Genomic DNA, 23,822 nt, shown 5'->3' with positions numbered 1-23,822 from the left:
AAAGGGGGACAGCCAGTTTCGCTTCTTGGTCACGGTCCAGCCCTCAGAAGAGGAGACAAAGAAAGCATTTGTTTCATGGTCACTTTGGGCACCTGAAAAGAAAAATCTGAACCCGTTCAGGCTGGAGCCAAGCAGTCCAGGCTCCTCTGTGGATGAGACCTGCTGGAGGAGTGGTGGGAGAAGGGTGGGTCTACCTGCACTTCCCCAGGAGGCTGGCAACAGGGATCACTGAGCAGAGGAATCAGCCATAACTCGTCCCTTCTCAGTTTTGGGAACCACAGTGTTTGTGCGTGCATGATAACAACTAACAAATTGCTGAAAATGAAAGTAATCTGTCAGAAGGAAGACTGGGGTGAAAAGCAAGGATTTCTTAGCATTAGGTTTGATGTTTCGCATTGTTTTTCAGGATGGACACAGCTCTCAGCTGCAGCCAGTGCAAAGCTGCAGTCTTGGAAGGGAGTATAACACCTCCTCACTTTCATAGCCATGCGTCATTAAACGAAGGTGACAAAAGTTAGGCTATGCCACACTGGGACAAAGCTCACATCATACAAAAAGCAGGTACAAAGAGCAACGGGCTGGACTGCTGTCACAGCTCAACCATCAAGTGAAGCAGGAGTGGTTATCTTCTATGTCCAGACCTCATTCCTTCGCTATGGAAGTGTAGGACATAAAACTGCTTGCCTTACCTCTAAAATGGCTTCCTAAAAATAGGATATGCACCCCAAAACCATACGTGACTGGAGGGCATCATAGCTTGTTAGAGATGCACAAGGGATTCAGAGAGTGAGGATGATCTGCAGCATAAATACTCTTAAAAGAAAAAATCAAAATTCTCTCCTGTGCGATGACTTAGTACCAATGTCAATAATCACTCAGGATTTCAGACAGGTGACCTGGAAGAGATGGCTGAAGAGAGACTCTCCAAAGGACTGCTCATCTCAGCGAATTTCAGGTTAAACTTCAGCATCTGAGCTAATGAATGACATGGTCACCTGCTCAAATTGGGCATCCTAAAACACATTCTAGCTGCAAGATACTGGATGTTTTCCTCAGAGGTACAGATGGATACTTGGGAGCCACAACACAGGCTTAAAAAAAATTGAAATCAAATATTCTGCTAACCACAAGTTGTCAGAAAGAACTGTTAAAAATCCTGTCTCCGAAGAGCTCATGAATAAAGGAAAGAAGCTCTTTGGAAAGAGAGACAGAGCGTGTGAAAACCGAGGTGAACCACATCTTTGTTTGTTATCACCAGCCTGAAGAATTAACCGCTCTTTTATTTTATTACGAACAGTTACGTGTAGAGAAAAGGAAACTACTCCTCTTTGTTTTGTTATTTTATTAAAGAACAAATGCCATTTCAAGTTACCACTTGCTGCTGTTAGTTTTGTTTCTCGAACAGTAGCGGGAAGCCCTGTGGTACTGAAACCCAGGTGATACATCACCCCGGTACTTCTAGCAGTAACATGTAAGTGGTATTTTATTTAGTTTACAAAATCAGGTGCTTAAGGTTTGATGAAGGCAGATCTGCAGCCTTAATCCATCCCCTTGTGACTACAGACTGGAATCAGCCTTTACACATGCATAGTTTACAGGAAGAGGCAGAAGGAATAGATGGGGCGTATTATTAAAAAAAAAAAAGTTAATTGATAAATTATACATCATGATATATAAATAAGAAGGTAAGACCAGCTATATCAGCCCAAATCAAAGGTCCAAATTTATGTAGTCACAGGTCAGGTTGCAACAGTCTGGTGAATACACAGATATGTCGTACATTTTTAGTAATGTCTCTTACCAACAGTAATTCTCACGGAAGCAGGAGACAGTCCCATGTTAGAGGAATTCCTGCCAGCAAGGATGGGAGAATGAAAGAAGTTGTGGTGATAGAAGCCCCTCTTTATGGAGAGCAGCAGATGTGAGAGGGTAGGTCAAGGCACACAGGGCTGGGGAAACTGAGTCAGACAACCAAGAGGCAGGAACATCATCGAATATGGGGGTCAATCTCAACGACAGGGACATCAGGCACTGAAGCTGGAGGGCTTGTAATGACAAGATGTGGTTAGCAGGTCTCGTATCCATCCTGTATGGAAGAAGAACAATTAAATGCATCACATTCCCCCTGCGTTCAAGTGATCCCCCCTCTCACGCCCTGCCAGTGGCAACGGCCAGCATCGCTCCTGCCACTTCCAAAACCGCCTCTGGGGTAGCCATTGCTGAGTGCAGAAGGGAACTGGTCTCTTTGGACCTGTGTAATGCTTCTCATGGGACCCGCGCCCGTGTTCTCCCATTTTCTGCTGGACAACTCTCCACCTCAGCAGTGAAATGTGTGACGGTGTTGTCACCTTAAATGGGCAGATTGCAGAACACCACAAATAGCAGAGCATCATCAATTCAGTCACTGCCTGACACGAGGTACTAAGAGTGATGAATCTTTCCTACCCGGACAAGAAATGATTGATTTGAATAATTGCCCGAGAGTATTCACATGACACTCGAACACAGTCGCTGTCATGATTACCAATGTCTCTCTTCCTCACAGCAAGTCTATAATTGGCAGGAGTGTCTCAGATAATTTATACAGCAACAAGATTTTCACACTTGCCCAGTTTTGGATAGTTGCTAATATTTCATGAGACAGTCACTTTATCATACAAGGGAGCTCTCACGAGCTTTTGGCACATCTATTGATGCCGACTGTTGCTGAATTTCTCCATTTTCCTGTCTTTTTTATTCATTGTCACTAGTAACTACCTATTCCTTCCTTGTATCGTGGAGGTTTGTATTTAGTCACGGTACTAGATTAGTGCAAGTCTTTTTCTGTATTAAGAGGAACATCTACTTAGAGTCCATATATGAATCTCTATACAATCCTGTTACGAGGGAAAATTCCTTATTTCTCCAGTCCCTCAATAGCTTGCCTGTACCATGTTGTTAAATAAATGAATGGCTAAATAAATAAGGTGTTTGCTTATCTAGCTGCCCTGCGTTCCAAACTAAGCAGACCACTCCAAAACCAAGCAGAAGCTGTCGCCGCTCCACGAGGAGCTAGAAAAGAGCTACCCTCTCTGTCGCTTTGCTGTCGTGCTAGCGCAGACTGCCACATGCTGCTCACTTCTGCCGTCAGTGGGATCTGATTGATAGCAGCAGAAAGCAGGGGTCAGTGCCCTAGTTGTGGGACTGGTAACTCTTTTTGTTCTCTTAATACCACCATGGAACTACTGCATAGCTTTAACTGACATTCTTAAAAGTTTTTTCAATATCTCTTTCTATAGAATAGTCATGTTTGCTTACCCATTTAGCAGCACATGTGCTCATTTCACCTCATTCTACCTGCAACAAGAGAAGGCTTAACCTTCCTTGGCAACACCAGCAATTACCCAGCCCTTGGGTTCGAGGAGCAAAGCACTGGGATCAGCACTGCGCTTTCCGAACACCAAGTGCCCTCACCGCCTCATAGACACGAGTCGCTTCAGTGGCAGCGTTGCTCAGCAGCACATTTTTTTATTTCTTTTTTTACTCTTGCATGTGTTCGACATCAGCATGTGAAAAATTGACACCAGGGAGTAGGTACTGATCATGATACAGCTATTACTGGCTGTCAGGTGCTCCAGAGAGTGGGGTCACTGCTTGCATTTTCCAAATGAGAGACAGCTTAATGAAATCTTGCTCTTCAGAGGCAACAAAGTGTCTATCCCCTCCAAACAAATTCATACACCTGAGGTAGAAAGATATAAATATGTATTATTACTTTAGTGAATTATATGAATTTGTAAGAGAGGTTTGAGGCATGTGGCACTTTGAAAATCCCTCATTCAGCTCTTTCTGCTGCCTGCATTTAGAATATGCCGAGCCGATGTGCAAAGAGTTGCATGCTGCCTTTAGTCCCACATGGCTTCACTGACGTTTTTGGCTGAAACAGTGCTCTTTGGCAGGATGATCAGACAGCAGCACACTCCATGGATGTCGCTTATTACATTTTACCAGACTTGAATCACTGGTGCTCAACCAGTTTTACTTACTGGCTGGTCAGCCCACAAGCTCTGCTGAGCTGTGCCTACACCACAGGCAGACTGCCACATCCCTTGGGCTCGTACGTCCCCCTATCCCCACCTAATAAAATTTACAAAGCTGACATTTAAAAAAAACTGGGTGGCTCAGTCCCAGCAAGATCCTGCCAACAACTTGTGCTGATGCTTCTGTCTGTCCTGGTGTAGAAAGGTTAACAGTGCCAGCGCCCACCAAATATTCATTTGTGCAGCACAGACAGACATAGTGAAAACCGAGGGGGAGCAGAGGCATTAGGTAAAGAGACAAAAGAACTGAGGCAACATCGCACAGAAACACAAAACAAAGAAGCTGGTGGCTCTAGTTGGCTTCAGCTGAGCAAGGCTTGGAGCACTGCAGTCCAGCATGTTGGTGTTCATGAGCAGGCACATCAGCGGATCCGCTGGATGGGGGCAGCTTCCAGGATCAAGCCCTCTGATATTTTCTCATTCAAAGAGGTTGCACATGCAAAGGGAGCTATAATCCAAGCGCAGAAGGTGAGGTGAGGACGTAGGAGGTGGAAGCATTTCAATGTTTGCTTGAGGCTGGAGATACAGCTCTGTCTGTTGGACTGTAAAAGGTGGCTCAACTGTTCTAGCTCCTAAGTGTGAGCCCATTCTCTGTCCATGTCTCTGAAAGCTGATTTATTCCCTGAATAGTCACATTGGAAGTGATTCAGGCAGTTTAAGTGTGTGGTACTATGTTAAAACTCAAGTTCAGACCAGGCCTCTAGCTGCCGTTACACTGGTTGAGAGTGTCTTAGAGGTCCCATGTCGTATCTACCAGCCTTGTGCAGATGTCTTGGGCAACCTAGACTGTCTAAAATGGCACTAGGCACCTATGTCTGGACACCTGAAGTGACTGTCTCCACCAATAGCATATTCACACTGCTTTCACCAGGTATACCCTGTAAAACCTTGTATTAAGGAAAACACTTCCCTTACAGGCGGTAGACTTAAACAGATGTGGGTCTCCAAACTTGATACTCCAGGAATAATGAATGAACTATTTGGCATGAAAAGTTTATCAGATTATGCTCTTTTCCCATTGCAGGTTATTCTGAAGCAGACATGACGATAAATCATGGCAATCCTATGAATATTTCATAGAAACACATTTCAGCTTATTTCTTTTTTTTCTTGAATGATTATGTCTGTGTCTTTGGCCATTCATCGTCTGTGATACGTGACTGGCCACTTAATTCAAATTACTGTAATGTCTGGCTTTTTGACTGGTTCATTAAATATTTCATAACAAGGAGGAAAAGTAGCACTGCGGATGACATTTATGTGAATATGCAAACAGGTATTTGTGAGATCTTAGTTTCCGGGCAAGATTTCTACTCACAATGCTTTGGAGAAATTAGTAGAGAACTCTAAACATTATTGAAATAAATAGTGACTTTTTATTCCAACAAATGGTAATGAAAATGAAAATGATGATGATGATGATTTTGCAGCGTTGCTGCAGTTATAAGGATGCGGATGCAGCATTCTGAAGTCTCTGTAAGACTGGAGTATAACTCACAAACTTAATGAGAAATGGAGTAGATGGGATCTCTTGCAATGAATTTCATTAGTGTAATGGTTCTTGAACAAACTCTGGAAAACGAATTTCAGAAGCCTGACATTTGCCTTATCAGTCCATGGGAGCTCAACACTAAAATTCATAGAGACCGTAATGAAATTAAATTCAGAATAGCAACGAACATTTCTGAAAACCCTCAGTTCTTGTGTGTATCTCTCATAACACAAGATTGTTCTTCGGATCATTAGCTACAAAATCTACAAGACAGAAAAAGAGGCTGGAGGAAAGAGTACTAAGCTATTAAATTTGATTTCCCCCAAATGACTATCAGCTTTTCAGGGGCAAACATTTCAACCGTTCAAGTTCTATATTTATTTCCTGCACGCGTGTTTAGCAATCCTGTCACTGTGGGAGCATTTAGTTATGCATACAAACACCAGCTAACGTGAAAGATGCTACCAAGCCATTAATTGTCCTTCTCATTGATTGAGAGCACTGCGTGGGTGTGGAAATGGAAAGCTCCCATGAGAAATCAAAAGCCTCAGTGAAGTTAATGCCAAAAGCCCCGTTGACTTTGGGAGAGGCTGGGTCAAGGAGAGGTGCCATACCCACGTGCGCCCATGCGCTCAGCTGATTCGACCTCTTGTATTGAACCCAGGGTGTTCTCAGTGGTTTATTCAAGCTGTGATAATCTCCAGATTGCTCTGGTGAAGTCTGACGCTATCAAACCTCGCTACGTGAACGTGACCTGCCGCTGCTGTCGCGCTTTCCCTGGTGGGAAGAACCTTCCTCCGGTGAAGATGCAGGGGCCTGCTATCTGTCAGGTATTCCTAGTGGATTTGGAGCCACGTACTCATAATGAGGATGGTTGCCCCCCGCTTTAGCGTGTATATTCTGAGCAGAAGAAATCAAGAGGCCAGGGAGCGTGGGCAGCAGGCGAGGAGGCTCTTGGGCAGAGGGAAGGAGAGGGTCAGGGAGGGACCGTGAGGGACAGGGGAAGGTCAGCGCGGGAAGGCGGTGGGAGGACAGTGGAAGAATGAAGTGGAGGCTGAAGGAGATTTGGGGAAGAGACGAGGAGCGGGGGTGAGGAACGCAGACGAGTGGGAGAAGCAGAGGGGTTAAGGAAATTGACTGGGTGGGGAGGCAAGGACTGGGCAGCCTGGGGAGAAAGGTGTGAGGAGAAGCCACCCGACTGAGGTGGGAGCAGGGCTGAGGCGGGAGGGTCTGCACCAAACACCCCGGCACGAAGCCCACCCTGGGGAGACGAGGCACCCGCAAACTACACCCCCCAGAATGCCTTTCGCGGCGCCCGGCGCTGAGCATGCGCCGGGGCCGCCGCGCCCCCGAGCACGGCGGGCGCGGGGCCGCCCGCCCCCCGCCCCGTCACCCCTCCTCCCCGCCGCCGCCGGGAGCGCGGGGGAGGCGGTGCCGCCCCGCTCCGCCCCGCCCCGCCGCGGCCCCTCGGCGGACAGCGCCCGCCTGCGAGGCCGTGCGGAGGCGGTAGGGGCGGCGGGGCCGGGCCGGGCCGGGCCGAGCCGAGGGGGCGGTTGCTGCCGTTGGCGCCGCGGGCGGCAGGTGAGGCGGAGCGGGGCGGCCCGGGCCGGGCAAGGCAAACCCGCAAGGGGCGGTTGGCGGGGGACCGGCGGCTGCCGCCTTTTTTCTGAGGGGAAAGTGGGTGATGGGGAGCGGGGCGATGTCTCTTGTGGTCGGCGGCGGCTCCGCGGTGGGGCGGGGCGGGGGTGTGTGTGGAAATAACCCGGGGAGCCCCCCGGAGCTGGCACCTTGGAGGTGGAAGCCTGCCTTCGCCGAAGCCGGGGAGCGAAAGCCGCCCGGGCCGGTACCGGGGGCCGGCGACGCCGTGAGGGTTTGCTCTCGTAGGCAGCTGCCTGCACCGCAGAAACGCGGTTCAATTAAAACTGTAATAACCTCCCTGGAGGTCAAAGACGCTGCAGGTTTAAAGCCTACCAGGGAAAGTAAAGATGTAATTATGTTCTCCCGACAGCTTTCGTTGATGGCTGAGTGCCTTGGGAACCCCCCTAGACACCTGTCTTCAGCTCTGAGAGCTTACCGCTCCTTGTGACTTTGGCCCCGGTGGATACGGATGCTGAATGTATCGCGTCCTGCCCCTTGTCGTTATCGTGCGCTGACGAAGCGTGGTGGAAAAGTTTCTCTCGCGGATGTCAGCTCTGGGTGCGTTGCACATGCATGTTCGGAGGTCAGGCTTACCGGTCTGCTTGTGTCCCCTTGCTTCCTTCCAGCCCCGCTCAATTAACCCAGTGTTTAAATGGGTTATTAAGATAATGGCTGCTGCTTTGGAGAGGGGGGAAGAAAAAAAAAAAAAAAAAAAAAAAAAAAGAGGCACACTTCTCTGGTGATGAGAATAATGACTGTATCTGAACAACTGGTAAAGGCAAGGGAACATATTGGTGTTTTCACACCAGTACCGTAGTTGGATAACTATTGACAAATGCTGACTTTTAAGCAGTGGCTGCTGACTCAGGAGAATCTGTTGACTTTGGTAATAAAACAGTAACAGCTCCTTTTGATAGTGATCTCAAAACACTTGAACGGATAGATTGGCTTGTTAGCTCAAGCCTTGACTTAGCTGAGAACCAGAAGAGCTCTTGTTCTCCGGGATGACCTTCTCCCCCAAACAAATCTGACCTATGCTAAACGCATCAATGGTAAGAGTGTTTATTTTGCAATGTCATTTTCAAAAACGTGGTAGATACTAAATGCGTGAACTAGATACAGGAAACCTGTTTTGCAGTCTGCTTTTCTGCCAGAGCACATTTTGAACAGTTTATGATTGCAAGGTGGCAGTTTTACTTGGAGTCTCACTTTTGTGTTTTAATTAGCTGTCATCAGAGCTGGAGTTCAGCCTCCAACACTTGTGAAGTGTGCCACGAACATGCACTCTAGGTACCTGGATAATGTTTTGGGACTAATTACCTAGAGCCCATTCTCTATTAAGCAATGTACAAAATGGATTGACTATATGGAAATCTTTTTCCAGTTAAATTTCCAGTCTCCTGAGTCGCATCTCACTGTGAACTTACTGAGGTTTGCTTCAATCATCTGAAAATTGGGTATTCTCATTCCTCTTATTCTCACCCCCTTCTCTTAAAAATTGTTGCTTTAAAGTCTTCACTAAGTGCTGTTGATTTATACAGTTCCCTATGACAGCAGCCCACGTTTAGTTACTGTTCCCCAGAGTTTTTAACAGATTTATATCTGGCCTGTGCTCTAACACAGCAAGGTCTTTAGGAGGTGTTTTAAAACATAGAGGCTTAAAGATCCTCCACTGGTAAAACTATCATTTTGTTCAAATAAACAGAGCCATAGATGACTCCTCTCAGCAGAAGACTTGCTTTCTATTTAAAATGGCTTTTCCAACCGCAGCGTATCTAGACTGTGAAGGAGCGGATTTTTCTAGGAAGTAGTGGGAGGCAGGAAGAATCACGAAAAAGAAAGTGGCGCAAAGGAGAGCGTTAAACCATGGAACTAGAAACAGATCAAAGGTTCTCAACTGCGCAGACCAAATTTTGCCTTCTCACACTGTGGAATAATAATGTCTTCAGTTGTTATCCATGATGGGCGCAGAATTCAGTTTTGTGGTTCGGAACAAGGCGTAGAATGGTTCTATGGGTCCATAAAGCTTGATGAGGAGTGGGCTAGGAAGGGTGAGTGGAGTTTCAGGGAAAATCATAGAATCATAGAATCATTAAGGTTGGAAAAGACCGTTAGGATCATCAAGTCCAACCGTTAACCTGGCACTGCCACGTCCACCACTAAACCATGTCCCTAAGCACCACATCTACCCGTCTTTTAAATACCTCCAGGGATGCAGACTCAACCACTTCCCTGGGCAGCCTGTTCCAGTGCCTGACTGCCCTTTTGGTGAAGAAGTTTTTCCTAGTATCCAACCTAAACTTCCCCTGGTGCAGCTTGAGGCTGTTTCCTCTCGTCCTATTGCATGTTACTAGGGAGAAGAGACCGACAGGTGATGCTTTCCCTGTTTTGCTGGCCACCTTCCTGGGGAAGCCAGTGGCTGTTCCTAAGGGACTTTGCGCAGTCGGCACAGAGCGCTGACTGAGGGTTAGCATTGGTTGGCGGTTCTGCTGTACTGCATGAATGCGTGACATGGGACCCTCTTCCTTCTCCTTTTAGGTCTTCACCCTTTTCCTTCACCTTCTGTGGTAGGACGTGTTTCCTCCTCCATCAGCACTCCGCCTGCTCCGACACCGTTCTGCGTTCTTACCCCCGCAACTGTCTCTCCCTGTCCTGGCAATGAACTGGTAGGTGTGAGGTGCTGGAAGAAAGTAGGTTTCTTTCTTTGCCCTCCAAGTGTGCAGGCTGGGCCTGGCAGCACAGGCAGTGGAAAGGCAGCCGCTCACATTTGGTCACGCTAGACAGCCCTCGGCTCTGCCTGCGCTTGGAGCAAGCTGTGAGCAGGGCATTGAACTCAGCGTGGCGGAATTTAAACTGCGGGTTTTCAAAGCCAATTACTGGACGCAGTCTGTGTCTGACAAGCTTCAGTTTCATTAGCTGCCTCCCAGGAGTATCGAGCTGCATAGCTCACCTTTGCAGAGATCAGATTCTCCTCTGTGATGTTATTAGGTGTTTTTAAAAATAGCTTCATCAGTCCACTTTAAAAGAGCTGGTCTGCTCTGATAACAGTGCCTGCTGGTGCTTTTCCAGATAAGGAACTTGTCACTTTTCCTGCTGTCATACATGCAGCTTCTGCCCTATTTAGAATACAGCTTAAAAAAACCCTACAAAATAACCACCAGTCTTGTGTAAAGATTTATGCGTTTGGTTTAGGAACAACTGAACACTCCTTATTTAACTGTTTTGGACAGTATTGGTTTATGAAGAAGATAGGATCAAACTAAATGCAGAGTTGAAAGTAATAACATATACCTGTGTCTTGAGGAAATCTTGATTGATGAGATCTCTTATATAACAAAATGAGAACAGGCCAAAGATCTCTTTTTTTCTTTCGGTCCCAATTAGAAGTTCATTAGCTTTTAAAAGGATCTGAAGTACTACATTGTGCGTGTATGTGTATAATCTGTATGGTGGTGGGAAGCAACCAGATGAAATAGTATAAAAACAATTTCAATCTCTTTTGAGGGTCTGAAAAGTAGTTGTGTGGTTGTGCACACCAGGAGTATCATGGGGAAACTGCAATTGCATGGCAGACCTAGTAATTCATTCTGTAATGGTGTATGCAAGAGCAATGTGCTAATTTACTCATTTCTTTGATGTTTTGTGAGCAGGTGGCATTTTTAAAAAGGTCTATTAATTCTGTGGGAATTTGATAATGGCTAATTGCTGGTAGATCAGAAGAGAATAGCAGTCAAAGTGAGGCTCCTGACTTCTCTGCTCTCAGAAGAGAGGCAGTCCTCCACAGCCTCATTTGTAAGCTACTATCCTCTTAGAAATCATTGCCCAAGAATATTCACCGATGTCCTCAGCATAAATTGGGAACTTGTTGATAGCTCTTGATTAATTGAACTGTGCTCCATGAACGAGTCACATACTATTACAGGAAAAAAAAACACTGAGGAGTGTTTATGGCTTATTGTAGGACCCAGTGCACTGTGAATTTTTATAGGAAAGCCCTTTACTCTTTCCCTTGTTCCCTTGTTCTCACTTGCTTCTCGGTTTCTTTCCTTTTTCCTTTCTCTGTTTCTGTACCTTTCACCATGCCTTTGACTTAGGTCTATTCATGTATTTTAAGCACCTGCCTAAGTGTTTGCAGCATAGGACATAAGTACTTATTTGCACTGTAACATCAAAGGATCACATTTCAAAATTACAACTTTTCCTTTGAACAAGAAGAAAAAAAGGTTCCTGGTTGCTATGGTGATGAGCACTATATAAATTCCTATAAATAAATAAAGTAAACAGCTGATTCTTGGACTTTGATTTGCAGTATTTTTGCTTTTCTAATGAGATATAATTAAATATCAAAATGGGAGGAGGTGACATTTTACCAGTTTTATTAAATACATGTCATTCTTATGCCTTCTGTTTCACAGTATTTCTGCTGAGAACAATTAAATAGTAAGTTGTTTATTTTTCTCTCTGTAGAAAGTTGATGTTTTGAAAAATCATAGTCTAGTATTTATAGAAAAACTTTTAGATCCAAAAGTCACTCCACTAAAAAGGTGGTGTCCATTTTAAGTTTAATCAGAACATACATTATGAGCTAAATGTCTATTTTTCTTATCTCTAAGAGACTATTATGTGCTGTCACAACATTTAAGTTCCAGTCAAAAGTGTCTGTAAATGTAATTATGTTCCTCTGCGGTATTTGAAACCCCGCTGGTGCACAACAGCAAAACTTGAAAATGTCACTGACTTTTTCTTTTATGTTAAAATGACAAAGGCAGAGTAAAAAATTGGATATTCTGTGTTGAAGTTTGAGGAGGGGAGAATTGACTTTTTTGTAAGCCTTTTATGCTCAGGTCCATGATGTAAAAGTAGGTTCCGCTCTGTGCTAAAGGTGATAATTGCAAAATGGATTGGATGGAGACAATAAACTGCTTCTTCAGAAGTCAGCGAGTAGCCATCAGCCATTGCTAAAAAAGCCCTTTTCATTAGTCATCTCTGGAGCCCAGTCCACTCACTTGCAGTTTCTGAAGCACGACTGCAGCCCAGTTCTCCGCCAGTGCACTGGAGTATTCCCCCTCGCAGGTCTTTCTCACTCAGGAAACGGATGCACTTTGTTTAACAGCAAAGGAGAGTTTATAATGGAAGGAGCTTTCCTTAGGGGAAGGAAAATAGGTGTTTATAACATACAGAAATACTCCTTTGTTAAAGGCTCAGTCTAGTTTCTTAGTGGAAGCTGATTTTGCCACAGTGGCCTGAAGAGAGCTTGCTTCAGTCCTAAGCTGGGTAGTGCAGCTTGTGCACTGGCAGGGAGTAGATCTGCTTTCTACCACAGTCACTGCTTTGTATTCAAAGAAGCTCTCAGATTTCCAAAGAACTTTGAAGCACTGTCCTATCCTGGTAAGTGTTTGGTAAAATAACATCACGTTATTCACTGTCTTCACTCCTGCTGTGTGTTCAGATTCATATCTACTTGCTTTACTAATTTAAAATATATTTGACTGAATACCTTTTCCTTCAGAGCATGTGTAATTGGGAGGACGAGGATATACGGTATTTTTTCCAGTTACACACAATTATTTTTCACGGAGCAAAACACACACATCTGCACGCAGCTATTGAAGACAGAGGCAGAACAGGAGCAAGGAATGGTGTCCCTGAAGGTCTCACTTGAGCAGTGACAGCCTGTGCAGGTTTGATTTATGTTTCATAGGCCTGTCACTTTTGTGGGAAGGGAGTCTTGAAGGTGCTCCAAGTTTGCAGCTACTCCCAGGGCTAACCGCTTGGGTTTGGTGTACCTGGAGACCATGTTGATGCTGGAGCAGGACCAGGCTCCAGAGTCCTTGAGAGAGTTTTCTCAATTGGAAAGCACCATTATTGCTAGTACATACTGCCTTTTAATGGAGTGGCATCTTTATTTAGAAGCCTTTTCTTAGGGTAGGAGGATGAAATACATATATAAATATTAATGCAGGATGAGCTGGTGAGGACAAGAGGTGGAGCTATTGTGTGTCTTCTTTTCCAGCATGGATAGGACAAAGAGTGAAACAGTGCATATACCAGATTTTTTTTTTCTTCTTCAGAAGTTCTGCTTTTCTGTGTGTTTTTTTTTTTTTTCTTTCAATTTTTTAATTTTTTTTAATGGATGGATATGATCCAGGACCATCTGGTGGAATTTGCCGTTGTCACATCTAGGTTTTCTGATGTATTGCCTGTCAAGTTATATTGTATGTTCAGATGAGTTTCTCATATGATGTGCTGACAACCACTGACAGCCCTGAGATGGGAAGTTAGAAGCTGGGGGGAAAGAAGAGAGGGGCAGAGTTAGCTTTAAAAATGTAACCTTGATTGCTCTTGATTGGTGGGATTTAATTTCTGGTACCTATGGTTGACTTTTTTAGTAAAGAAAGGTGAATGAGTGAACTTTAAACCAAGTGCATCTAGGTACACCTAAGGTACTGTAATTAAACTTGGAAGATTTGTAGTCCACTTCTTGATTCTTTTTTTTTTTTTTTCCTTCTCTTTGACACTGGGTTCCTCACTTAATCTGTCCTTAACTCTCCTTCTGTAGACACTCTCACACTTATTTAAATTGCAGCTTTTCCTTCCTCCTTTACTCCTCAATCCTTCCCCAGTCCCTCCTTAGAAAGGAGATCTCAAAATGTTTCTGGTTTTATTAGGATACCACCAGGTATCCTAATAATTGTAGTATCCCAGTATCCTAATCCTAAATCCTAATACCCTAATAATTCTGTAGTAAAATGAACGAAGATTTTTGGCAAATTAGTATTAACCTTTGCAGGGAGACCACACATATGAAAGTAATAAGCAACTCTGAAATAACTACAGTAATTCTTTTCTTGCTGGTTTAATACTCAAATAATTAATTAAAGCAGGTTTTTTTGATGTAGAGGTCCACAGTGCAATTGCATTTCCTCACACATTGACAGAGATAATGCTGTACTTTGTAAACCAGAATCCAAAGAAGCTATAAACAGTTCAGTTTTGTTCCTCATTTTTTCTGCCTTAATTTGAAGCCCCAAGTAGCAATTAGGGTAGTGACAAGATAAATTTCACAACTTATTATCATTCTTCATTTTTTAATTGGCCAGATCAGTAAAGAAGTGATTTATGTTTGAACTTTAAAGGTTCTTAGTCTATGTAGTACTGGTAGAGAGCACAGTACAGATATTTGTGAATGGGTTTGAAGGAAACCTGTTTGTAAACGGAAATGGGATTGCACTGCAAAGGCATGTCCAGGTGTAGTTCTGAACGCAGACTCTCTCCCTCCCCAAGGCTGTGGTGGTTATACTGGGTCTCCTGCTCATTAGATCCTATGTAGATGTTGATGAAGTTGGAAGTTGCTCTTGGAAGAGAAAATCTTTCTTCCATGGGAGTTTGAAGCTGAAGATGAGAGTCCCCAAGCGTAGGGGACTCTTGTTGCAGTTTCTTCCAGCTAAAGAAGCAGCTGGAAAGTATTTACTTGCCTCTACTTATTCCTGTCAGTAGTGTTGGAGCACGAGTAGTGTCTCCTCTGTGCTGCTTCCTGACCTGAGGGCTGCAAGTGCCCGTCTGTAGCTGTGGAGAGATGTCGTGTTAAGCTGAGCAGCCTGAATATAGGAAAAAGCAACCACTGTTTCTGACTCTGATCTTCTACAGTTTCATACTTTGTGAGTATCAGATGAGGAGACTTGGAAATGATCCAGCTCCTGTACTGTTGTTGTAGGGGAGGGACTGGGGTATGCAAAGGTCAGCGTGAGGGTACAACAGCTCTCCATGGTGGTGGTGGGTTGTGTTGCATGGGGCACTGTTCTTGTACTGATCAAGCATCAGCTCAACTATTGTCATAAGAAGTGGACTTTGGAGGAAACCCCATAGATGGAATATGGCCAAATTCTCTGTCTGCAACATGTTTGATAGCACTGCAGGGAGGCAAGGCTGGTCTTCAGTCCTTAAACGCATTAAATTAACTCTGGGTGAGCTTGCTGGGAAGAGGGTAATGAAGCAGGTTGGAAACGGGATGTGTGTGCTCAAGCACATGCAGTGGGCTTAATACTCCAGGCAGCATTCCCGCAGGCACGTGGCTGGGGAGCAGCCAGGTCGTGGAGCACACCGTGCTGTTCGTTAAACGTATTGCAGTCCACAGATGCAGCCGAAATCACTTGTCCAGGCATAAAAGATAAAGTCAGTTAGGAAGGAGAGCAATCCCATTGGGAGAAACTTGTGAGAGCAGCTGGATGCAGTCTAGCATAATGCTGGCTGTGTAGGGCGTGTACTAGCCAGCACCCTCTTAGGGGCTGCCTGAGTCCATTGCAGCAAAAATTTCAACTTCTGGTAGGGGAGACTGATGAAGATCTTGACACATCTATTCTGTTGTTTCAGGTAGAGGCAGCTGCTGAGTGGATCTGCAATGTGACTGACGTTGTGCAGTCCTTCATCTTTATTTCATGTGACTAGGAGGTGGGAGGGTGGAGATTACTTGAAGTGCCTGGCTAGAGACAGAACATAATTTATCAGTGTTCATTTGTCTGGAGGGATACACAGCCCATATATAATTTAGAAATGTGTTAAAAAATAGGGAGCTGTTGTCCTTTAAAATCAGTGAGCACTCAAGTCTGTTGGTTTAAAATCTTGTTTCGGTGACACATAAATGTGCTGCTATGCATTTTGTATTTATAGTGTGTGTACAGTATAAGCGGTATGTCTAAAATGAACCAAGAAAGTGTGTATAAATAGTACTGATAAAACTAAGCCCTTCATAAACTCAGAGTAATGTGTATTTCCCATATTTAGGCTGAAATACCTGGAACGGCACATGCATTTATCCTAGTCGGTTATTCTGAGATTATATTTAATATGCATGTTCTTTTCATATGTGATCTGCAAATGGATTTTTTTGTTTATTCGTTGCAGTAAGTATCCTTTTCCTCTACTTTCTGTTCTTCTCCCTTTGAGTCTTTTTCCCTTTTTCTGATTCAAGCCTGGTAATGATATGCTATAGCTAAATTATCAGAGGCAGAAAAGGGATATCGGTGTCTTCTACTTTGCTGTTGAGAAATCTGTATTTTTGTCTTCTGCAGTGTAATAAGAGCAAGAATGAGCAGGGTGTTGCCATCCTTTATCGCAGGCAGAATGGTAAATTACATGTCCTGGAAAGTTTAAAGATGTGTAAGAATGCAAATCCATGGCCCACAAGGATGTATGGTTGAAAGTGCTGATCCAGCCAGGAGTTAAGCACGTGCTTAAATCTAAGCACAAGCATTGCTTCCATTGGGTGTATCTACCTGGCACCATGCTGTGTGGGGTAAGCAAAGCTCTTGCTATGAAAGGAGGATTGGTTTGGTTTAGTGGCTTGAAGTAGGAAAAGGAAATGAGCCTTTTCCAGTCAGCTGGAAGAGTGGTCTATGAGTAGTGCAGGTGTTGCTCTTGTGTTTTTACTGTCCTTGACTCCACAGTGTCAACTGCTGTGGATGGAGACCCTAATGGGTTGGCGTTTGCTACTTGGCAGTGCATCTGTCCACTTCCCCTCCTCACTTTTCACACTCTGCCCATGTCTGCTAACTGTGAGCAGAAGAACACCTTGTCTGTAGTAGGTGGTATGGTAGTGTGGTGCCTCTGCCTGCAAAGGCTGCAGCATTAGAAGAGACTGAGGATGTTACAAGGGAGTGCATAACTCTTCCTCCCTTGCAAACAGGGAAATATGTAGAAATTTTCAGTAATTTACAATTTGACCCCTTTCCCTCCTGCCTTTGGACCAAAGCTCCGTATAGCAGCTTGCTCTCCACTAGCCTGAGAAATCCACTTTTCCAGAAGGTTTCCAAAGGAGGATTTTTTTTTTTTTTTTCTGATTACTGATGGCAGTGTGCAGTGGACAGAGTGGGTCTAGATCTTTTCTTCGTCTGGTTCTTATTCTGGTTGTCCTTTAGCAGAAACACTCTTTTTGGCTCTGTTTTCTTTCCTCCACTTTAGTTAATTTTTGTGCCACGTTTCTTGCTCCTTTGAATTCAACGGCATCTGTGCTTTCTGAGGAAGCAGTGTATTCTCTGCTCTGGGTGCTGTCTGTGTACTCCTGGTGGTATGAAGCCATCCATCCCCTTCCTGCTGGATTTGAGCTTGCATTTAAACTGGGAGGGGAGACATCATTTGTGTGTACAGATGGAAATGTTTTTATTAGTTTTTTTGGTGCTGAATTAGATGTCATCCCTCTTGCATCCTTGACACTCTAAACGAGAGATGGGAGCTGAGTTTTCCTGATGCACTGATTTTATAGCATTGTTCGTTTGCAGTGATTTACCTCCAACTGGTCACACAGCATTGCAGCTGGCACTGCAATTCTCGCATCCATCTCCTGTGTTTTAAGTGATTTTGTTTACTTCATACAGTGCAATGAGGTCTCAGGCTCATGATTGGAAATTCCTTGGTGCTTTACCGATAAACACAGATAAAAAAGATAACCTCTCAGTCCGGTCTGTTTTTTTCTCTGGAGCAGTCTTTGAAGGTTGCACATTCTTCTGCTGTACATCCTTTGTCTACGTGTGTATTCTTTTTGTTCTGTATTCCCTTCCTCCTTGTTTCTTTTCTTCCTTCCCTTTATTTCAGTCCTATGTCTTCTATATTCTTTTGGCTTGCTTTGTTTATGTTTGAGAAGAGACTCACTTGAGTTTAAGTATAGTTGGCTATTTGGACTTAACTTTGAAGTTTTCTTAAGAAATGCTTTGTAAGCGAAGGGCTCGGTAATTTGCCCCTTCAGCTCTTAAAGCTTTTTCCACCGACAGCTGAAAAGTTTCACTAGCTTTTCCAATCCTGCCTGCAGCTTTCATTGCCATTTGACTGTCTCACACACCAAAGCTTGCTTTGTCATGCCTATGAGAGGCTGTGCTGCACAATTCTTATATCTGAACCAAATGACGTTTCCCTTTTCCATGGTAAAATATTTTGCCTTTTCCTTTCAAAACACACATGCAAATGTCCTCCTCTCTCCTGGCCTTTGACTTAGCCTTATAAAACTGAAACAGAGATTTAGATAATTATTGACAGCTGGGATCCTGCACAGTTGGATCCAGGAGCTCCTTCTTCAGCTGCTAGATGTTCTGAAGACCACACATGTGTAAAAAGGGGCCAAGGGGCATTTTGATGTTAAACAACGATTGCTCGGTTCTTCTGTGGAGATGGCGTATATGGAGACTGGGATTAAAGATGAGAGGAATAAGAGTTTATTTGATAACAGAAGAGGTTTTTGTATTTGTGGAAAAAGTGTTTTTTGTACCATCCAGCTTACTTGCTAAAGTTCAACTAGTAAAATGTAATTCTCAATAAAAATGGTTTCATTTCTTGGTTGCAAAGATTTCTTTGTATATGGTGTTAATTTCCTTTCCATCTTTTTACTGGTTTACCTTAGCAATTTGATAACATATGTATTTTTGCTCGAGAGAGATAGTGGGTGTGATACAATCTCTGTTTTAAACCGTTATCATGTAATTAGCAGGGAAAGATGTCTCTGAAGTCTGATCTGCCTGCTGCTTTGTTGCTCAGGGAGCAAAGAGGAGCTGAATTCTGGGATTCGGGTCCTTGATTGGAAGTCCTTGTTGTGTAAATTTGGCATAGGCTACTTCTGTTTCAGAGAACCATCTCTTTCTTCAGCTTAGAGCTGTGTAGATGCTAGGACCATGCTTGCATGAAGCCGAGGAATTATAATGAGTTTCCTAGTCATGCTCTGTGTACCTCTTGTATGAAGTGGGCTTGCACATAGATCTTTCTTATTCATCTAGTTATGCTCTCTGATACAGTAATCAGTAGACCATATAATTTTTAAAAAAATCTTTTATAAACTCTTGTGGCTAGCACTGAAAAATAAGCTTTGTTCTCCCTTCTTGGAGCTTCCCATCTTCAATACCAGCATGTTTGGGGTGTTTGCTACATTCTTCTCAAAGCTATGCTGTAAGTTTTTCATTGGTTTTGGAGCTAAAATTTCACCCATTATGTTTTAGGGCCCACTTTTACATACTGTTCGCTGAATAACACTTATTCCTGACAGTTCAGTTCTCTTCAGTGGTGTACCAGTGTGAATGTGTTTTGTTCTGAGAGTGGTACCCAACTGAGAGTTTAAACCCTGATTTCTTTAAGCTCAGAAACCCACGTGTAGTTTTAAGCTGTATGTGAATTCTGGACCAGTGGTGACCAATGAAACATCTAAGCACAGTCTGTGTAAAATACCTTGGCAATTGCAAATGCCTTGGAGGAATTTGAAACCATCTGGCTCTGTCCCTTCTTTTGTCCCAGAAAAAGCCCTCCTTGGTTTGGATGTAGGGGCTGTGCTCCCTCTTCTGAAGAGGAATGCTTTGTATCGCCAATGACTTCCTGAATGCGATGGGGTTTTGCATTTGCTTCTGGCAAGCAGACAGTCAAATGTAGTTACAGGATGACCACAGCCCATTGCATGGGGCAGTCACTGATGGGCCTTTGATGCACTGGAAATGAGTTAGCCATGAATTGCTTTGTGTCTTAGTTTGCTGTTGGTTTCCCCTCTCCCAGCTGGCCACCTGTAACGTAAATTGAGTGGGATGTTGATGGTTTGTGAATTGAAATCCCTTTGCACTGGCAAGATTAATTTCCAGTGTTTGCTCCGCAGGCAGATGAGCCTTTCACCCATACCTGTGTGGACAAAAAGCCCTCTCCAGAAAGGGGTGTGACACAAGTTTCATGACTGCTTTTTTTGCACTGACTCACCATATTGTAAGCTCACTTGTGTGAGCCAAACCAGACTCAGGCTGTTCCTGCTGTTTTGAATTTATTTCAGTTTTGTTGTGAATCATCCATATTTTTCCTCTTATCTTTCACAATGGATGGGAGGAGTGGAGGGAGGGAAGAGGAGGAGGGGTGGAAAATAAAAAGGTGCACAAAGATTAATTTGCTGTGTAATTTCCTCTTTTAGAAGGAGGGAGAGACACACTTGGGGAAATAGGTTATCAGACCTCTAAGAACATAGACGAAATACTGTCCTTTGTAACAGATACTCTGGTGTCGCGCTGAGGCAGTCACTTACTTGGCACTAAAACTATATGACCAGATTCATTTTTGAGGAGACATGAAGTGGTTTCCTGTCCGTGTGTATTTTTACTGCCTTTAGCTAAGTTAGGGCCCTTGGCACTTACCACTTAATGATTTGTTCTTACCCCTGCTCCTTGCTTCTGGCTGTTTGTTCTTTACTACTTAGGTTATTACTCATGTTCTCCTGCAGAGTCCTGAGAGTTAATGGAAAATTAAGATTGGAGTTGTTCTCCCCTTCCCTTCTCCTGTAAGGTTATCTGGGACAGCTTCACACACACATTTATATATGGCTTTGCAGCTTCTTGGCTTCTGACTGTTAGGATTGTGTCAAAGGTATAAAATGAAAGCTGGGAAGCTAGCAGCTTATTGAAATGAATTTCTTTAAATTTATAAAGGCACTGATTAACTACCTTTTAAAGCAGGTATAAAGTTAAGAGCAATATATAGTCTATATATTAATTTTAATCTTTTATATTAATTTTGTAATAGTTATATGTACACATTATATAGCTATATATATTTAGCACAGAGGTCACAAAATCAAGTTATTCAAAAAGTTCCCTAGTCCTTGCTTAATTTATGTGCATGTCTTTGTCCCATTGGAACACAGGGCGCTTAGGTACATGCTTGTCTTTAAGCATTGAATATATTCAAGCAAATTAGAGAAGAGGGTTTTTATTTTAGTGTATTTCAGGTTTTATTTTAGTGTATTTCATCACCTTGATGGTAAAGAAATGGTGGTTATTTTGTGTAACCTTAAATCACTTGGCAAGATGGCTGTTTTCTAGTCAGTCCTCAGCCTCTGACTCAGGTGCTTTCTCCTTTCAGATACTTGCTGCATTAATACAGGTGCAGATTTGAGTCTTCGTAGTTGCAAGAGGAGCTTTTTGTGGCTGTAGCTTTAATCCCTTTGCCTGGTAAGAAGGGTTGGCTATCTCAGCAGTCTCTTCCTGTCAGCCTTGAGGACAGATTATAAGCACGTCATTCTGCCATGGAGAAGGTGGAGCTGGATGAGCCAAGGCAGGAAGGAAGGTTCTGCCTGGGATGATATGTCCTCCATCTCAGACCCCTCCAGACTTGGAATGGGTATCACTGCCTATGGCTGATGGATATGTATATCTTAGTCTTGTCTTTTCTCCAAGGTCACAAGAACTATCCTGTTTGAGGATGATGGGTGTGACAGTACGTATGTTTTTACTATGGGTCATCTTGGGAATTCTTTGCAAGTGGGAGGGTTCAGACCTGCTCCAACCCTCCCTGTGCTTGAGTAATGCTGTAGGGCTTCCATAAGGGCTAGATGGCTTCTGTGGGGAATGGCTGCATCAGCAGCAGTGCTAACAGAAGTCTAGAGGTGGGGAAGCACATCTTGATGTAGAGTGCTGCCTGCAGTGCCCTTGATGTCTCGAAATACTGTGTAAAGTAGCTGAAAGACCACTCTCTTTGGCTTTGCAAATCATCTGCGCATGGATCCAGGGCTGTACATAATGAATGGGGGCAGATGTTTTTAAGTGCAGCTGTTTTAAACAGCAGTTGGTTTATCAGGATGATGTTGCTCTGCTCTCAGTGACAGTCAGGTTACACTTCAGTTATTTGAAGAGATTCTCATTGCCAAATACTTGACTCAGCATTTGACTCAACAGAGGCAGCAGATCTTGCCAGTGGGAAGGAAGGGAATAGAAATGAGCTGCTGCGGCAGGGTTGGGTGAGGAATCTCCCGTCATCAAAGGGCCACCAGTGAATAGCAACTATGTCAGTAGGTTTGCAGATGTTCCCCTCCCAACAGATATTTTCTGCTTTTTCTCTGAAACTGTCACCCTCTTGTGTGCGTTAAATGTCATATCAGCTATTTATGTGGGTGTTGTAACCTCCGTGGAGGTGGGGTGAGAAGGAGGGCTGTAGGGAAATGATACGTTGATTTATTCGTGGGATTTATGGGGCAAAAATTAACTACCTTATTTTAAATTACTATTCAAATAAGTAGAACTGTAAGTCTTATAAAAACAAAAAGAAAACCTCAAATCAGGCTTGAACTTCTTCCTCTTGCTGCTGTGCCCTTGATAAATATGCCTAGATTCAATAGTCCTTCCATGAATTTTCAGGCTGCCAAGGGCATGAAGAAGTTCTTTGTAGCTATTGAACTGTAAATTGTTGCATATGACACCTGGTGGAGTTGGAATGGTTTTGTACAAGTAACTCAGTGTATTCATCACACTTCCCCTATTGCGTGCAGTGGTTCACATTGAAGCTGAGAAAGATGATTCATATTGCTTTCTTCTCTTCCCCCAGTCAGTAGCAGCGGTAGCCCTCAGAGCAACATTTGAAACAGTAAATGCCTGGCCCATAGCCATGTGTTACTACTGCTCTGCTGGGCCCTCTGATGATACTGTAATCAGATAAGAGGCAAGGTAAGAATTGTTCTTTTCCACAGGGAAGATCAGACTAGGGTATTTAAGTACTAATCAAAAAACAATTTTAACGAAATGTTTAAATTGGCCAGCAGACATTTTTCAGTCCTATGGCCTATGCTGTCAGGAAACACCCTTTTTTCTGCTCCAGTATAAGTTGTTTTAGATGATTCATGAGACCTTACGCTCTGTTCTGAATTTTCATGTGAATATTAACACCCCTGGGATATGCTGCCAATCCAGAACATGGATGTTTTGTGCTCCCTTAGCATCAGTCTAAGTTGTTACATGGGGGGGGGGGGGCGGTATCCAGTAACACTGTGCTCCTATCAGCTGTTAATATTGCACTACTATCATATGAATAGGGTTGGGTTATATGCTGGCTGCATCCCTTTAAGATGCAAGGCTATGGTGTACAAGTGTGGCTGAAGGGGGCATTGGAGGTAAAACAATCTATTTGCAATTTTGGGACTCAAAATGGCAGTAAACCTTTTTATTTCTCCTGATTTGATTTAGATTCTCCTTTACCTTGGCTCTGAACTACAGTCCTGTCATGCTGCTGTGCTAGACACCTCCGGGCATTTGTCAGAGACTGGCTAATTGAAGCACACGCTCCAGCTTGGATCGAAACTGCTGTTTTGATCAAGATTGTAGACGCTGCTGCTGCCTCCTTGTGGAGTTCTTTCCATGAAGTACTAGGACTTTGGTTTGTAGGCTTTGGTTCTTCAGGGTTTTTAGGAAAGCACAAAGTCTCTGAACACACCAGAAAGTGGAAGCTTAGGGCAAAGACAGCTGCAGGGTACAGTCCTGCTGTAATCTTGCTTGTGAACTGAGGTGTTCTCATCAGTTCTGGAACAACTGCAGCTCACTTACAAACAGGTGCATAATCCAGTGAAGGCAGTGAAATGCTTGGACGTCTTAAGCCCTGTCCTCCGGATACTTCCACACACTTGTTAGCTGTTCACCCCTACAGATCCATCTAAGTGCTTGACAGTTCTGTTGTTTAGCCTAAAATGCAAGTTTTGTTATTTCTGTTATTTCTCTTCTTTTACATACCATGACCGTATGATGTTCGCATTCAAGGATGCTTTTCCTTTCAACAGCTGTATTTTGCTGTGGTATTAGCATCTTAATTTCCTGAAAAGGTCTATGAGACTTGCTGGTTATGACTAC

The 23,822-nt window shown here is 43.7% G+C and overlaps 1 protein-coding gene across 4 annotated transcripts in view; it reads left to right on the top strand.

The window, feature by feature from the left end:
* The first annotated feature begins 7,058 nt into the window (after positions 1 to 7,058).
* Positions 7,059 to 23,822, top strand: part of POMGNT2 (protein O-linked mannose N-acetylglucosaminyltransferase 2 (beta 1,4-)) — a 32,826-nt gene continuing 16,062 nt past the window's right edge. For 2 of the 4 annotated variants that reach the window (XM_082321547.1, XM_082321546.1), the window contains exons 1-3: positions 7,059 to 7,152; positions 7,580 to 7,767; positions 9,748 to 9,875. The gene's annotated coding sequence lies outside the window, so the exon portion shown is untranslated. The remainder of the gene's footprint in view (positions 7,153 to 7,579; positions 7,768 to 9,747; positions 9,876 to 23,822) is intronic. The other 2 variants (XM_082321549.1, XM_082321548.1) reach the window with 1 other exon arrangement.

This window comes from Platalea leucorodia, assembly GCF_965183815.1.
Source record: "Platalea leucorodia genome assembly, chromosome: 1".
Taxonomy (NCBI): Eukaryota; Metazoa; Chordata; class Aves; order Pelecaniformes; family Threskiornithidae; genus Platalea; species Platalea leucorodia.
Note: the sequence above shows the minus strand (reverse complement) of the source record. Positions and strands in the feature narration are given on the sequence as shown.